Genomic DNA, 18,479 nt, shown 5'->3' on the forward strand with positions numbered 1-18,479 from the left:
TCATTCTATACGAAATTCCACTTTCGGAAGCCATCTTCCGAAATTCGAATTTCGTATAGAATGAATTCAAACTCGAATAGAAAAGTTTAGAATAGAATAGAAAAGAATAGCATAGAAAAACAATGAAACAGAATAGAAAAAAATTATATATATATATATATATATATATATATATATTAAACATCTTCCAAAATTCGAATTTCATATAGACAGAAATCAAATTTGAATATAGAAGATTGGAATAGAATAGAAAATAATAGAAAAGAATAGACTAGAAAAACAATAGAATAGAATAGAAGAAAATATAATATATATATATTATATTTTCTTCTATTCTGTTCTATTGTTTTTCTAGTCTATTCTTTTCTATTATTTTCTGTTCTAATCTTTTATATTCAAATTCGAATTCATTCTATACGAAATTTTAACTTCAGAAGCCATGTTCTGAAATTCGAATTTCGTATAGAATGAATTTGAATTTGAATTGAAAAGACTATTATAGAATATAAAATAATAGAAAAGAAAAGCATAAAAAAACAATAGAAGAGAATAATAAAAAATTTATTATGTTATATTGTTTTATATATTATTTTATATTCTATCTTATTGTTTTTTTTAGAAAAACTTTTTCTATTTTTTTTCAAATTCGATTCCAATTTGTTTGCGAATTCGATTCGAATATGTTTTCGAATTCAATTCGAATATGTTTTCGAATTCGATTCGAATATTTTTTCGAATTCGATCGTTTTTTTTCGGATTCATTTAAATTCTTTACTTTTGTAATTCGGAAATTCGGATGCATCCGAATTTCCGAATAATGAAAAATTTGTCCTAATTTCGATTCGGAACGAAACGCAATGCACATGTCTAGAGACTATGACCGAGCATCACATCGGCTGCTGGGTCAGTGAGAGAGGCCTATCCGGTGGTTGCTAAATCCAGTTATGGAGTTGTTGTCCTCTGGATAAAAGAGAGTATTCCTGATCGGCAAATTCAAGGTACCTGAATTCCCCTAAACCTTCCACCCCTCTGTTGCAAGTAGTTTGTTCTTGAATAAAACATTGAAGAAAAAGACTGTGTATCAGAGCTAAAGTTACTAGAGAAATCAAATCATCAATGGGACCCCTAAGATGTATATGGTGAGACAGTAGAGGAACAGTAAGGCCCAATCAAATACCAGCAGCTCCTTCAGGGGTAAGTGCTATGTATAGTAGTAATTGGTCACATTCAACTGGACTTGTTCTGTAATGTTGAAGACGTTTCATAGCTTCTCCAAGCCACTGAAGTAAAAGCAGAGCTCCACCCAAAAAGGGAAGTTCCGCTTTAGGGCCTGTTTGTGAAATGTAGCTTTTGGGGAGGAGAGGGAGAGCTTTAGGTTCAGGATGTGTCACTTTATCAAGGAACATAGAACCTTAAGATGTGGTACTAACTGTTTCATGATACCCCGGAGCACTGATGTTTGGGACAACATTCTACTAAAGTAGGATAAAAACTATTATCTTAAACCACTTCTGGCATTCTCAAATAATGAGTGTAGTAGCATGGGGTACATTTGTAAATGAGATAGGGTTGAGTATATAAACGTATTCTGCACACTGGAATAAGGGGATTTCCCTATTTCATTCTCACTATATCTTTTTTTTAACACTTACTCTTTTAACCACATGCCGACCGGGCCATAGCCGAAAGATGGCCACAGCGCGGTCAGGTTATCCTGGGTGGACGTCCCTGGGACGTCCTCCCAGAATACTGCTCTCGTGCGCCCCCTGGGGCTAATCGCGGCCGTTTACCATGTGATCGCTCCGTCAAATGACGGAGCGATCACATGTAAACAAACCGGCGTCATGTCATGACGCCGGTTCCTCCCTCCCCTCTGTGTACCGATCGGTACAGAGGGGGAGGAGCGGGGCAGGGATCGGATGGTAGCAGCGTTGTGGGCTGCATCTGTAGTACCCACAACGCTGCTCTGTGACAAATACAGTCACATCCAGCCATCCATCCCTCCATGCTCAGCCATCCCTCCATAATATAATACCCTGCAATGCTCTGCCATACCCCACAATACTCTGCCATACCCCACAATACTCTGCCATACCCCACAATATCCCGCAATATCCCACAATATCCCACAATATCCCGCAATACCCTGCCATACCCCACAATACCCCGCTAAACCCCACAATACTCTGCCATACCCCGCAATACCCCACAATACTCTGCCATACCCCGCAATACCCCACAATACTCTGCCATACCCCACAATACCCCGCAATACCCCACAATACCCTGCCATACCCCACAATACCCCGCAATACCCCACAATACTCTGCCATAACCCACAATACCCCGCAATACCCCACAATACTCTGCCATACCCCACAATACCCCACAATACTCTGCCATACCCCACAATACCCTGCAATACCCCACAATACTCCACAATACCCCGCAATACCCCACAATACTCTGCCATACCCCACAATACCCCGCAATACCCCACAATACTCTGCCATACCCCACAATACTCTGCCATACCCCACAATACCCCGCAATACCCCACAATACTCTGCAATACCCCACAATACTCTGCAATACTCTGCACTACTCCACAACACCCCACAATACTCTGCAATACCCCGCAATACCCCACAATACTCTGCCATACTCCACAATACCCCGCAATACCCCACAATACTCTGCCATACCCCACAATACTCTGCCATACCCCACAATACCCCGCAATACCCCACAATACTCTGCAATACCCCACAATACTCTGCAATACTCTGCACTACTCCGCAACACCCCACAATACTCTGCAATACCCCGCAATACCCCACAATACTCTGCAATACCCCACAATACTCCGCAACACCCCACAATATTCTGCAATACCCCACAATACTCTGCAATACCCCGCAATACTCTTCAATACCCTGCAATACCCCGCAATACTCTGCACTACTCCGCAACACCCCGCAATACTCTGCACTACTCCGCAACACCCCGCAATACTCTGCACTACTCCGCAACACCCCGCAATACTCTGCAATACTCTGTACTACTCCGCAACACCCTGCAATACTCTGCAACACCCCGCAATACTCTGCAACACCCCGCAATACCCTGCAATACCCAGTCATACTCTGCAATACCCAGCCATACTCTGCAATACCCAGCCATACCCAGTCATACTCGGCGATACCCTGCCATGCGCAGCCATACCCAGCCATACGCAGCCATACCCAGCCATACGCAGCCATACCCAGCCATGCGCAGCCATATCCAGCCATGCGCAGCCATACCCTGCCATGCGCAGCCATACCCTGCCATGCGCAGCCATACGCAGCCATGCTCAGTCATGCTCGGCCATATTCAGCTGTACTTGGCCTCTGTATGTGGCCAGGCTGTGGAAGTCTCACACATGTGGTATCGCCGTACTCAGGAGGAGTAGGAGAATCTATTTTGGGGTGTCATTTTTGGTATATACATGCTATCTGTTAGAAATATTGTATAAATGGACAACTTTGTGTTAAAAAAAAAATGTGTTTTAACCACTTCCGGCCCACCTGCCGTCATACGACGTCCTTGACTTTGTGCAGGGATATCTGAATGATGGGTGCAGCTACAGGCATCATTCAGATATCAGCTTTTTCAGCCGGCGATTCCCTACACCATAGGAATGATCATAGTGGCTGTTCCACTGCTTGATCGTTCTTATGGGAGGCGAGAGGGGACCTCCCCCCCTTCCTGCCGCCCTCCGGTGCTTCTACCGTCTCACCGCTACGATCGAAGCCAGGATCGTTTTTTTTTTTTTATTTCAGGCTTCCCAGCCTAGAGGTGAGATGTGGGGTCTTATTGACCACATATCTCACTGTAAAGAGGACCTGTAATGCCATATTCCTATTACAAGGGATGTTTACATTCCTTGTAATAGGAATAAAAGTGATCAAAAACATTTTTTGGGGGGAAAAAAGTGTCAAACTAAAATAAATAAAGTAAAATGAACAATAAAAAAAAAAATTTTAAAGCGCCCCTGTCCGTGTGCTCGCATGCAGAAGCGAATGCACACGTAAGTCCCGCCCACATATGAAAACCACACATGTGAGGTATCGGTGTGAACGTTAAAGCGAGAGAAATAATTTTGGCCCTAGACCTCCTCTGTAACTCGAAACATGTAACCAGTAAAAAATTTTAAAGCGTCGCCTATGGGGATTTTTAAGTAGCGAAGTTTGGCGCCATTCCACGAGCGTGTGCGATTTTGAAGGGTGACATGTTAGGTATCAATTTACTCGGTGTAACTTCATCTTTCACATTATGCAAAAACATTGGGCCAACTTTACTGTTTTTGTTTTTTTTTAAAGGACAAAACTGTTTTTTTTCCCAAAAAAAAGCGTTCAAAAAATTGCTGCGCAAATACCGTGCAAGATAAAAAGTTGCAACAACCGCCATTGTATTCTCTAGGGTCTTTGCTAAAAAAACATATATATAATGTTTTGGGGTTCTATGTAATTTTCTAGCAAATAAATGATGATTTTTACATGTAGGAGAGAAATGTCAGAATTGGCCTGGGTGCTCCAGAACGCCTGGAGGTGCTCCGTGCATGTTGGGCCTCTGTATGTGGCCATGCTGTGTAAAAGTCTCACACATGTGGTATTGCCATACTCGGGACTAATAGCAGAATGTGTTTTGCGGTGTAATTTGTGGTATGCATATGCTGTGTGTGAGAAATAACCTGCTAATATGACATTTTTGTGGAAAAAAAAAAAAAGAAAAAAAAAATCTTGATTTTGCAAAGAATCGTGGGAAAAAATGACAACTTCAAAAAACTCACCATGCCTCTTACTAAATACCTTGGAATGTCTTCTTTCCAAAAAGGGGTCATTTGGGGGGTATTTGTACTTTTCTGGCATGTTAGGGTCTCAAGAATATAGATAGGCCGTCAGTAATTCAGGTGTGATCAATTTTCAGATATTGGCACCATAGCTTTTGGACTCTATAACTTTCACAAAGACCAAATAATTTACACCGATTTGTACTTATTTTTACCAAAGATATGTAGCAGTATAAATTGTGGCCAAAATTTATGAAGAAAAATTACTAAATTTGCTAAATTTTATAACAGAAACAAAGAAAATTTTAATTAACTAACAAGTTTTTATTGCAAAAACACTTCCTCTTTATACATCCTTTAAACAGAAAACAATCTATGCGAGCAAACATATGTATAGTTGAGAATGCAACTATATTATGCACAGGAAAACTGGCAATAAAATAGTGCAGTCAAACTTTTCAACTATGGCTTGAAGTTGTAAGTTGCACACCCAAAAACACTCCTGTTCTAACTCATTGAGACCATTCCATGCTTTTACCCTTAAGGCGGTCATCAAATGATACATTAATACTTTTACTTAACTTAACTTAATTACACAGTTACTATTTGCAAGCATAATGTGCACTTATATTCTATATACAAATATATTCGTAAAAGGGGAGACCTCTTTTCTCCTGGATCCTTTCTCTACGATCAGTACACTACCTAGAATCACTAAAATCTCTAACAAGGTAATGGTACCTACCTTAAAACCATCTAACTTTTTTATTATTATTGTTTACTTATATCATCCCCATGTGTAATGTTGTCTTTTATAAGTTCTATAAGTGTGTTCAACAGCTCTCATGATTGTCTGGCAACCATTCAAGGGTATTCACTATATCGCAGGGATAGAGAGGGTAAAAAAGAGGGAGGGGTACGCCTGTATATCAAAAATGATGTACACGTGAATGTGAGAGATGACATCACTAAGGGAGCAAGCAAGGAGGTGGAATCCTTATGGGAAGAGCTGCAAAGGGGTGAAACTAAGGGGAAAGTAATACTGGGAGTATGCTATAGGCCCCCTAAACAGATGGAGGAGGCAGACCTCCTATCACAATTTGGATTAGCGGCAAGGATGGGAAGTGTCATCATAATGGGGGATTTTAATTATCCAGACATAGACTGGGTGAAAGGAACCGCACATTCATCTAGGGCTCGCCAGTTCCAAAATGTCTTGCAGGACAATTTCATGGGTAAGATGGTAAACTCACCAACTAGAAACAAAGTTACAAGACCTACTGATTACCAACAATACAGACTTGATCACGGATGTAGAAATACGGGGCTATTTAGGAAACAGCGATCACAGGTCAATTAGTTTCAGTATAAATCAAACTAATAGGAAACATAAGGGGAATACAAAGACACTGAATTTCAAAAGGGCCAACTTCCCTAAACTACGAGCCTTGCTAGAAGATACAAATTGGGATAAAATCTTAGGAACAAATAACACGGAGGAGAAATGGGTATGCTTTAAGAGCATATTAAATAAGGGCATTAACCAGTGCATCCCAATGGGAAATACATTTAAAAGAGCTAATAAAAGTCCTGGGTGGCTTAACTCCAACGTAAAAATGCATATAAAAGCAAAGGAGAAAAGCATTCCAACTTTACAAAAAATAAAACAAGAAATGTAAGGGTGCAATCAGAGTGGCTAAGATAGAACACGAAAGGCACATAGCGGAGGAGAGTATGAAAAATCCAAAGAAATTCTTTAAGTACATGTCAGGGCTGGGCTCACCCCTTCCTTCTCTGAGCTGGCCGCTCAGCTGTCAGCTAATTGCCAGCTCCGTTCTCTCCACAGTGACTCAGCTGTTGATGACCAGTCCTGGCTGCTTAACCACTTAAGGACCGCCTCACGCCGATGTACGTCGGCAAGGTGGCACGGGCAGGCAGAATCGGACGGGCAGGTGCTTTTGTCCAGCGGTGATCGGAGGTGAGGGGGAGACCATCCATTCGTGGCCCCCCCTTGCGATCGCCGCCGGCCAATCAGATCATTCCTCTGCTGCTGTATGCTAAACAGCAGCAAAGGAAATTATGTCATCTCTCCTCGGCTCGGTATTTTCCGTTCCGGCGCCGAGGAGAGAAGACTGCACTGTGAGTGAAAACACACACACAGTAGGACATGCTAGGCACACAAAACACCCCCTTTTACCCCCCGATCCCCCCCCCCCTGATCACCCCCTAATCACCCCCCCCCTGTCACACTGACACCAAGCAGTTTTTTTTTTTTCTTGATTACTGCATGGTGTCAGTTTGTGACAGTTAGTGTGGTAGGACAGTTACTGTTAGCCCCCTTTAGGTCTAGGGTACCCCCCTAACCCCCCCTTATAAAGTTTTAACCCCTTGATCACCCCCCGTCGCCAGTGTCGCTAAGCGATCATTTTTCTGATCGCTGTATTAGTGTCACTGGTGACGCTAGTTAGGGAGGTAAATATTTAGGTTCGCTGTCAGCGTTTTATAGCAACAGGGACCTCCATATACTACCTAATAAATGTTTTAACCCCTTGATTGCCCCCTAGTTAACCCTTTCACCACTGATCACCGTATAACTGTTACGGGTGATGCTGGTTAGTTTATTTTTTATAGTGTCAGGGCACCCGCCGTTTATTACCGAATAAAGGTTTAGCCCCCTGATCGCCCGGCGGTGATATGCGTCGCCCCAGGCAGCGTCAGATTAGTGCCAGTACCGCTAACACCCACGCACGCAGCATACGCCTCCCTTAGTGGTATAGTATCTGTACGGATCAATATCTGATCCGATCAGATCTATACTAGCGTCCCCAGCAGTTTAGGGTTCCCAAAAATGCAGTGTTAGCGGGATCAGCCCAGATACCTGCAAGCACCTGCGTTTTGCCCCTCCGCCCAGCCCACCCAAGTGCAGTATCGATCGATCACTGTCACTTACAAAACACTAAACGCATAACTGCAGCGTTCGCAGAGTCAGGCCTGATCCCTGCGATCGCTAACAGTTTTTTTGGTAGCATTTTGGTGAACTGGCAAGCACCAGCCCCAGGCAGCGTCAGGTTAGCGCCAGTACCGCTAACACCCACGCACGCACCGTACACCTCCCTTAGTGGTATAGTATCTGAACGGATCAATATCAGATCCGATCAGATCTATACTAGCGTCCCCAGCAGTTTAGGGTTCCCAAAAACGCAGTGTTAGCTGGATCAGCCCAGATACCTGCTAGCACCTGCGTTTTGCCCCTCCGCCCGGCCCAGCCCAGCCCACCCAAGTGCAGTATCGATCGATCACTGTCACTTACAAAACACTAAACACATAACTGCAGCGTTCGCAGAGTCAGGCCTGATCCCTGCGATCGCTAACAGTTTTTTTGGTAGCGTTTTGGTGAACTGGCAAGCACCAGCCCCAGGCAGCGTCAGGTAAGCGCCAGTACCGCTAACACCCATGCACGCAGCATACGCCTCCCTTAGTGGTATAGTATCTGAAAGGATCAATATCTGATCCGATCAGATCTATACTAGCGTCCCCAGCAGTTTAGGGTTCCCAAAAACGCAATGTTAGCGGGATCAGCCCAGATACGTGCTAGCACCTACGTTTTGCCCCTCCGCCCGGCCCAGCCCAGCCCACCCAAGTGCAGTATCGATCGATCACTGTCACTTACAAAACACTAAATGCATAACTGCAGCGTTCGCAGAGTCAGGCCTGATCCCTGCGATCACTAACAGTTTTTTTGGTAGCGTTTTGGTGAACTGGCAAGCACCAGCCCCAGGCAGCGTCAGGTTAGCGCCAGTACCGCTAACACCCACGCAGGCAGCATACGCCTCCCTTAGTGGTATAGTATCTGAACAGATCAATATCTGATCCGATCAGATCTATACTAGCGTCCCCAGCAGTTTAGGGTTCCCAAAAACGCATTGTTAGTGGGATCAGCCCAGATACCTGCTAGCACCTGCGTTTTGCCCCTCCGCCCGGCCCAGCCCAGCCCAGCCCACCCAAGTGCAGTATCGATCGATCACTGTCACTTACAAAACACTAAATGCATAACTGCAGCGTTCGCAGAGTCAGGCCTGATCCCTGCGATCGCTAACAGTTTTTTTGGTAGCGTTTTGGTGAACTGGCAAGCACCAGCGGCCTAGTACACCCCGGTCGTAGTCAAACCAGCACTGCAGTAACACTTGGTGACGTGGCAAGTCCCATAAGTGCAGTTCAAGCTGGTGAGGTGGCAAGCACAAGTAGTGTCCCGCTGCCACCAAGAAGAAGACAAACAGGCCTGTCGTGCCCATAATGCCCTTCCTGCTGCATTCGCCAATCCTAATAATTGGGAACCCACCACTTCTGCAGCGCCCGTACTTCCCCCTTTCACAACCCCAACCAAATGCAGTCGGCTGCATGAGAGGCATTTTCTTTATGTCCTCCCGAGTACCCCTACCCAACGAACCCCCCCAAAAAAGATGTTGTGTCTGCAGCAAGCGCTGATATAGGTGTGACACCCGCTATTATTGTCCCTCCTGTCCTGACAATCCTGGTCTTTGCATTGGTGAATGTTTTGAATGCTACCATTCACTAGTTGACTATTAGCGTAGGGTACAGCATTGCACAGACTAGGCACACTTTCACAGGGTCTCCCAAGATGCCATCGCATTTTGAGAGACCCGAACCTGGAACCAGTTACAGTTATAAAAGTTAGTTACAAAAAAAAGTGTAAAAAAAAAAAATATATATATATAAAATTAAAAAAAATAGTTGTCGTTTTATTGTTCTCTCTCTCTCTATTCTCTCTCTATTGTTCTGCTCTTTTTTACTGTATTCTATTCTGCAATGTTTTATTGTTATTATGTTTTATCATGTTTGCTTTTCAGGTATGCAATTTTTTATACTTTTTTTTTTTTTTTTTTTTTAAATAGATTTTATTGAAAGATGTAACATACAGGTAATAACATCAAAAAAAGTATCATTGTATTTTGTATTTTTTACAAAAATAACAAAAGAACATCAGCCTGGTATGAAGTATAGATACAGAACAGCTGATAAAAATAATTAGCCTGGGGGTGTGGGGTCATAAGGTAACCTTCTATGTGAAAAAGAGGAAATAAACTGGATGGATCTAGGTGGGGGGGGGGTGAAGGGATCCCTGGGATTGCCAGAAGAATGTTACTGGATGTACCCCACATAAGGTGTGGGGTGGGGGGGGAGGTGAGTGGAGGAAATCCAGAAAGAAAACAAAATATACATCAGAGGAGGGGGGAGTAGAGAAAAAGAGCACCGAGTTCATGTTTTGGATGAACAATGTAGCCTGTGGGTAGAAAGTACAGGTAAAAAAACAAAAAAAACCTATGGTTTTTATGGTAATAACATTAATGTCATTTGTAGCCATTGTGGTCACCACCTTCCTATGTGGGGGGATGATGGAGTTTTGAAGAGCGCAGAGATGTCTTGTACTATGTTGTAGTATTTGGTGAGAGTTGGAATCCTTATGTTGTAGATCCTTGGTTTGGAGGAAGCATTCCATCTAAGGTGGGGGGGGGGGGATCGTGATATAGGAAGGAGAAAGTCTCGATGTGAACTATATCCGTGGGGGTAAGTGTTGATATCATAAAAGCTCCCCATTTGTGGTGGAAGCGTGTCTTGGTCCTTTCGTGCGTTAGGTCCATGTTGATCCTGTCCTTGTAGAGCAGTTGTAGGAGATCCCTTTTGATTTGAGAGGTGTTGGGACATGCGTTGGAGATCCAGTTTTTTAGGATGGCTCTTCTAGCGAATAAGAGGCATATCAGGATCCAATCCTTGCATGAGAGGGTAGAGTTCGGTGACCAGGGTAACAGCTGGGGGTCCCAGTGTCCGAAAATGAGGAGTAGGGGGTCCTTAGGTAATTTTAGCAGGGTCACCTCAAATATGTACTGAAGGACTTGGTCCCAGAAGGTGGATATGAAAGTACATGACCAGAAACGATGGGTCAAAGAAGGCCTGGGGTGCAGACATAAGGGGCATGTGTGGGCGGTTTGCGCTTGTTTGCTCGAGAGGAAAGGTATGTGAGCTCGATGAACGATCTTAAGTTGGGTTTCCCTCCAAGATTCGTTAGGCACCAGTTTGTGAACAGTGTTGAGGCCTTGAAGTAATTTGTTGACTAAGTCGGCATGAGGGAAGTCTTTTGCCCAGTTAGCTGCTGATGAGGACTCCAGTGAGGGAATGACTTTTAGGAGGAGAGGCTGGTATATGTCTGAGATTTTGTAGGAGCCCTTTAAAAGAAGAGAGTCCGAGAGGGACGTTTTAAATCTTTTGTGATCCTCTCTGCAAGCGTTTTTGAGAAAGCTGATGCATTGACCATATTGGAAGATGTGTGACTGGGGAAGTTGGAATTTCTCCGCTAATGACTTGAAAGAGATGGGGCGGCCAAACTCTAGATCACAAAGCGAGGAAAAGTCGGAGAGGCCTTTCTGTTGCCAGGTGATATATGACTGGCGTTCCAGACCTGGGGGAAAGCACGGGTTTCCTTGGATTGGAAGGTGTCTAGAAATGAAAGGTGAGAGTTTGAGGCTTTTCCGGATCTCCCTCCAGGCAATTGCTGTGTCCCGAAGTAGGAGGTTATGTTGAAGGGGTGGAGGAATGGATTTCCACTTGCAGTGAAGGAGAGCTACCAGGGAGTATGGGTGAACCATTTCAGTTTCCAGGTAGAAATTGGAGTAACGAGATGTTTGAGCTACCCAATCTAAACTTATCCTCAAGAGGCAGGCTAAATTGTAGATCCTGACATTAGGGAGACTAATACCCCCTTCGCGCCTGGGAAGGTAAAGCTTAGTGAGTGCAATTCGTGGTCGCTTATTTCGCCATAAGAATTTGGAGATTGCATCATTGAGAATTTTTGTGTCTTTATGCTGCAAGAGTAAGGGAATCTTTTGTAGTGGATAGAGTAGGCGGGCGAAGCTGACCATTTTCACTAGATGGCATCTTCCCAGTAGCGAAAGAGGCAGATCCATCCAGTTTACTAGTTCTTGAGAGATCTTTTTGATTAATGGGGGGTAGTTAAGGTGATAGAGAGAGGAGGGTAGTTTTCCTATTTTTATGCCTAAGTAAGTGATGTGGGATTGTGCTACCGAGAATATGGAGTTCTGTGTCCAGGAAGGGTTGGACATGGTGCCTAGGGGGAGGATTTCACTTTTGTTATAGTTTATGCGAAGGCCTGAGCATAGTCTAAATTGGTCAAAAATTGATTTAATCGTGAGCATGTCAGAGGAGGGGTTTGCTGAGAATATAAGGACATTGTCTGCGAAGAGTGAGGTGCGAAGCTCCTGTTTGCCAATGGGAATGCCATTTAGTGGGGCTACGTGGGATAAATATCTAGATAATGGTTCTAATGCAATGTTAAAGAGGAGTGGTGATAGGGGGCAGCCCTGCCGAGTTCCTTTATGGAGGCGGAATTCCTCTGATAGGAGGCCTGCCGCCACTAGTCTAGCAGCCGGGGCGGTGTACATGGTGTTTATAAGATGGGCGAAAGAAGCGGAGAATCCCATTTTAGTCATGACCAATGAAAGCCATTCGAAACTGACGTTACCGAAGGCTTTCTCGCATCCAGGGTGATGATGGCATAGTTTCCCTCGGAGTTGCATTTGGCATGTTCCAGGGCCATCATTACCTTCCTGATGTTCATGGTAGCAGTTCTGCCTTTCACGAACCCTGATTGGGCAGGGTGTATCAGAGAGGGTATGATGTCGGCTAATCTTGTGGCAATAATTTTGGAAAGGATTTTGACATCCAGGTTTAGAAGTGAAATAGGCCTGTATGAGCCTGGTTCTTGGGGGTCTTTACCTTTCTTGGCTAGCAGTTTGATAATGGCTTGGTTGCCCGTAGGTAGGTATGCGCCCCCAGACCATATGTGTTGATATACTTTGTGGAGTGTGGGTTCTAAAATTGGTTGTAAGGCCTTGTAGAATTCTCCCATAAATCCATCAGAGCCTGGGGCTTTAGAAGGAGCTAGGTTTTTAATTGCGGTAGAAATTTCATGGAGGGAGATAGGGGCGTTTAGAGCATCTAACTGTGAAGGTGATACTTGAGAGAGAGTTACCTTTTCAAGAAAAGATTGTGCTGTCGAAGCATTTATGGGGTCTGGTGCGTAAAGGGAGGAATAGTATTGTAGCATGGTTTCATTTATGTCTTTTTGGATGGTTTTTATGTTACCCAAAGAGTCACGAAGAGATGTGATATGTGTCGGACGATAGGGTCCCCTACATAAATTTGCCAGGAGTTTACCTGCCTTATTGCCGAATTTATGGAGGGTGGCATCCATGTAAGCTTTTTTGTTTTTTCTAGGGTTTCGGCCTAAGTGTCAAAGGATTGTTTTGCTGACTGCCATGCCTTCCTATTATCAGTGGAGTCGTTTATGGATAGTGAACGTTGGGCTAAGTGTAGTCTGGAGCTGGCTTGTTTGTATTTTTTGAGTGTGTTTCTCTTAAAGGATGCACCATAAGAGATTACAAGGCCTCTGAGAAATGCTTTGCCTGCTTCCCAGAATAGATTGGGGTTGTCAGAGTGTCCAGCATTGGTCGAGGTGTATTCTGATCAGGCGTTTTCCATATATTGTCGGAAGTCAGAGTTGTTGTGGAGATAAGATGGGAAACGCCATATTTTAGGATTCGGGTGTAATTCAGGGTTGTCGATCGTAGTCGAGATTGGTGCGTGGTCGGATACGGCAATGTCGTGAATGTCCACGTCGGATATCAGTGGTAGAAGGTCGTCTGAGCAGAAGAGATAGTCAATTCTGGTGAAGACGTTGTGGGGGTTGGAGTAAAATGTAAATTCTCTGTCAGCTGGGTGCCGGAGTCGCCAAATGTCGTGTAAGTGGAGGGATTCCATCGTGGAGGCTAGTAAAGTTTGTGAATCGTGATCTGGGGGGAGACATGTGCGCTTAGGAGTGGATCTGTCATCTATCAGGTGAACTGTGGAGTTAAAGTCTCCGCCGACTATATGTGGGAGAGTCGGGTCATTAAGGAGCCATGTTGAAAGTTCACTATAAAATTGCTTTGTGGGGTTATTGGGCGCATAGATGTTTGAGACTATCATATCCTTGGTTCCTAATTTAATGGGGGCTTAGATAAGACGTCCCTGTGAATCTGATTTAACAGATAGGACCTCACATGGGAGGTTTTTATGTATGAATATCAAGACTCCTGCTTTGCGTCCATTGGAATCTGAGCCTAGTACCGTGCCTACCCATAATTTTTTCATGCGGTGGAAATCAAAGGTGGGAAGGTGGGTTTCTTGGAGCAGGGCAATGTCAGTTTTGAGTCTTTTAAGGTGACGGAGGATTTTCATTCTCTTATTAGGTGAACGAAGCCCTTTAACATTCCAGGAGACCAGTTTCATATAGGGGGGGTCACTGGGGGGGTATGTGCAGATATTACATGGTCTTCACAGGTTAATATGTGGTGGTGTGATGTGAGAGTAGGCTGAATTCTAGAGGGGTTTAGTCTGTCTGAACGAGGGTTTGTATAACCACTGAGGGCGTATGTACCATAAGATGGGGGTGCGTAATATAGGGAGGGGTCTAGAAGGAGGGGGGTAGAGAAGAGAAACAATAAAACATATTCAATAAACTTCGCTTTTTTCTGCATGGAGTCAACCGTGTAGGCCAGCTCCCATCGCAAGACCCAGAGACTGCTGTATTTAAAACCCATAATCAAGTGGGTGATGTGTATTGGCAGCTTGGGTTGTGCAGTATTAAAGGAGGAGCGGGTTACATAGGAGAGCCAGGGGAGAAAATCAACACCTGAGGTATAACAAAATCAAGTTAACCAGTCAACAATATATAAACAATATGTAAAACATTAGAGTACTGCTTGGCCTACCAGTAGCTGATTTTCCTGGGGAGGAAGAGAGAACAAGCTTGAGGGAAAAAAATATAACTTTTTCTCTTGAATAAGACATCTCGTTGAAAAGTTGAGCCACCATAGCCGTTAGAGGCGAGGCAGTGAGGTATAACAATGTGGGACCGTAATGATGGTCTTCAGCGAGGTGTGGAGCGGTGGTGGTCCGGTGCAGAGGCTCTAAACCGTTTTGGAGAGTCTTTGCGTGGGCTCCTTTGGTCTAGAGCATGGTTGACAGGAGCCGCTCTAGGAGAGGGGCTGAGGTTGGGGCCTGAGCGTAGCGATCGTAGGAAAGCCTCAGCTTCTTTTGGGTCATGGAAAGAGAGTTGGTCGCCATTCGGGGCTTTAAGTCGGAGGGTAGTTGGAAACGCCAAAGTAAATTTGAGTTGTTGATGATGTAGCTCCGAGCAAACCTGTTGAAAGGCTTTTCTCTTTTGGGACACCTCAATAGAGTAATCCGCGAAAATCAGGATTTTCATGCCGTCGATTTGAAAAGATCTAGATTGCCTGAATTTTTGCAGGATGAAAGCTTGAGGTACTTTGCGATTATGGGACGGGGCGATTTGCGATCTGAGTTAAAGGTTCCCATGCGATGTGCACGTTCTACTGTGCAGGGGCCTGGCAGGCCTAGTGCTTCGGGAGTGCGTCTGGCGCATAAGTCTGTGAGAGTTGAAGGCTGCAGCGATTCTGGGATGCCCACAAATCGCAGATTGCTCCTTCTGGATCTATTTTCCAAATCATCCAGCTTTTCAAGAATGTATTTGTTAGTTTTGTCTTGGGCCCGTTCTGAGGATTGAGAGTGGTATAGTTCTTCCTCAATGTTAGCTATGTGGTGCTCAGCTTCATTCAGCCTGGAGGCATGTTCCCCTAGCTGGGCCTGGAGCTGTTGCATGCCTGCACTGACAGCCTTCTCCACAGAGGCTGTTATCATTGGGGAGAGGAGGGCTGCTACAGCCTGTGCTATCCTTTCAGTGCTGGATGTGCCTGTGGGTTGAGTGGCTGCATCAGCAGGTGGGGAGGGGGCCGCAGCGCCGCTTACCTCCATGTCAGGCTCTGTGTCTGTGAGAGGCTCTGTGTAGGCCGAAGCTGGGGCCTCGATTTGCGGCTGTGGTGTCCTTGCCGTCGCGGCCGCGTACGATCGCGGGCCGGTTTTTTCCACAAACCGGTCCATCCTGTGACCGGGGAGAGCGTGAGGCAAGTGCCGGTGTTTTTTGGCGGGTTTGCCGGTTTTATATGCTGTTTTTTGGAGTCGAGCTGCGGGAGCTGATGAGAAGAGCAGCTACTCCATGCGGCGCCGGAACCGGAAGCTGCAATTTTTTATACTTTACCGTTTACTGTGTTTTATTGTTAACCATTTTTTTGTCTTCAGGTACGCCATTCACGACTTTGAGTGGTTATACCAGAATGATGCCTGCAGGTTTAGGTATCATCTTGGTATCATTCTTTTCAGCCAGCGGTCGGCTTTCATGTAAAAGCAATCCTAGCAGCTAATTAGCCTCTAGACTGCTTTTACAAGCAGTGGGAGGGAATGCCCCCCCCACCATCTTCCGTGTTTTTCTCTGGCTCTCCTGTCTCAACAGGGAACCTGAGAATGCAGCCGGTGATTCAGCCAGCTGACCATAGAGCTGATCAGAGGCCAGAGTGGCTCCAAACATCTCTATGGCCTAAGAAACTGGGAGCTACGAGCATTTCATGACTTAGATTTCGCCGGATGTAAACAGCGCCATTGGAAAATTGGGAAAGCATTTTATCACACCGATCTTGGTGTGGTCAGATGCTTTGAGGGCAGAGGAGAGATCTAGGGTCTAAAAGACCCCAATTTTTTCAAAAAAGAGTACCTGCCACTACCTATTGCTATCATAGGGGATATTAATATTCCCTGAGAAAACAATAAAAATGATTTTAAAAAAAATGAAAGGAACAGTTTAAAAATAAGATAAAAAAGCAAAAAAATAAACAAGAAAAAAAAAAAAAAAAAAAAAGCACCCGTTCCCCCCTGCTCTCACGCAAAGGGGACCGCAAGCGTCGGTCTGGCGTCAAATGTAAACAGCAATTGCACCATGCATGTGAGGTGTCACCGACCGCGAACGTCAGATCGAGGGCAGTAATTTTAGCAGTAGACCTCCTCTGTAAATCTAAAGTGGTAACCTGTAAAGGCTTTTAAAGGCTTTTAAAAATGTATTTAGTTTGTCGCCACTGCACGTTTGTGCGCAATTTTAAAGCATGTCATGTTTGGTATCCATGTACTCGGCCTAAGATCATCTTTTTTATGTCATCAAACATTTGGGCGATATAGTGTGTTTTAGTGCATTAAAATTTAAAAAAGTGTGTTTTTTCCCCAAAAAATGCGTTTGAAAAATCGCTGCGCAAATACTGTGGGAAAAAAAAAATGAAACACCCACCATTTTAATCTGTGGGGCATTTGCTTTAAAAAAATATATAATGTTTGGGGGTTCAAAGTAATTTTCTTGCAAAAAAAATAATTTTTTCATGTAAACAAAAAGTGTCAGAAAGGGCTTTGTCTTCAAGTGGTTAGAAGAGTGGGTGATGTGTGACATAAGCTTCTAAATGTTGTGCATAAAATGCCAGGACAGTTCAAAACCCCCCCAAATGACCCCATTTTGGAAAGTAGACACCCCAAGCTATTTGCTGAGAGTCATGTCGAGTCCATGGAATATTTTATATTGTGACACAAGTTGCGGGAAAGAGACAAATTTTTTTTTTTTTTGCACAAATTTGTCACTAAATGATATATTGCTCAAACATGCCATGGGAATATGTGAAATTACACCCCAAAATACATTCTGTTGCTTCTCCTGAGTATGGGGATACCACATGTGTGAGACTTTTTGGAAGCCTAGCCACGTACGGGACCCCGAAAACCAAGCACCGCCTTCAGGCTTTCTAAGGGCGTAAATTTTTGATTTCACTCTTCACTGCCTATCACAGTTTCGGAGGCCATGGAATGGCCATGTGGCACAACCCCCCCCCCCCCCAAAATGACCCCATTTTGGAAAGTAGACACCCCAAGCTATTTGCTGAGAGGTATAGTGAGTATTTTGCAGACCTCACTTTTTGTCACAAAGTTTTGAAAATTGAAAAAAGAAAAAAAAAAAGTTTTTTCTTGTCTTTCTTCATTTTCAAAAACAAATGAGAGCTGCAAAATATTCACCATGCCTCTCAGCAAATAGGTTGGGGTGTCTACTTTCCAAAATGGAGTCATTTGGGGAGGTTTTGTGCCACCTGGGCATTCCATGGCCTCCGAAACTGTGATAGGCAGTGAAGAGTGAAATCAAAAATTTACACCCTTAGAAATCCTGAAGGCGGTGATTGGTTTTCGGGGCCCCGTACGCAGCTAGGCTCCCAAAAAGTCCCACACATGTGGTATCCCCTTACTCAGGAGAAGCAGCTAAATGTATTTTGGGGTGCAATTCCACATATGCCCATGGCCTGTGTGAGCAATATATCATTTAGTGACAACTTTGTGCAAAAAAAAAAAAATGTGTCACTTTCCCACAACTTGTGTCAAAATATAAAATATTCCATGGACTCAACAATATATCATTTAGTGACAACTTTTTGTAATTTTTTTTGTCATTATTCAATCACTTGGGACAAAAAAATTAATATTCAATGGGCTCAACATGCCTCTCAGCAATTTCCTTGGGGTGTCTACTTTCCAAAATGGGGTCATTTGGGGTTTTTTTTTACTGCCCTGCCATTTTAGCACCTCAAGAAATGACATAGGCAGTCATAAACTAAAAGTTGTGTAAATTCCAGAA

At 44.2% G+C, this 18,479-nt stretch overlaps 1 protein-coding gene across 4 annotated transcripts in view; it reads left to right on the forward strand.

Moving 5' to 3' along the window:
* Positions 1-18,479, forward strand: part of SEMA6B (semaphorin 6B) — a 1,880,978-nt gene that overhangs the window by 1,453,569 nt on the left and 408,930 nt on the right. The window lies entirely within an intron of this gene.

The sequence above is a fragment of the Aquarana catesbeiana genome, linkage group LG01 (assembly GCF_042186555.1).
Source record: "Aquarana catesbeiana isolate 2022-GZ linkage group LG01, ASM4218655v1, whole genome shotgun sequence".
Lineage (NCBI taxonomy): Eukaryota > Metazoa > Chordata > Amphibia > Anura > Ranidae > Aquarana > Aquarana catesbeiana.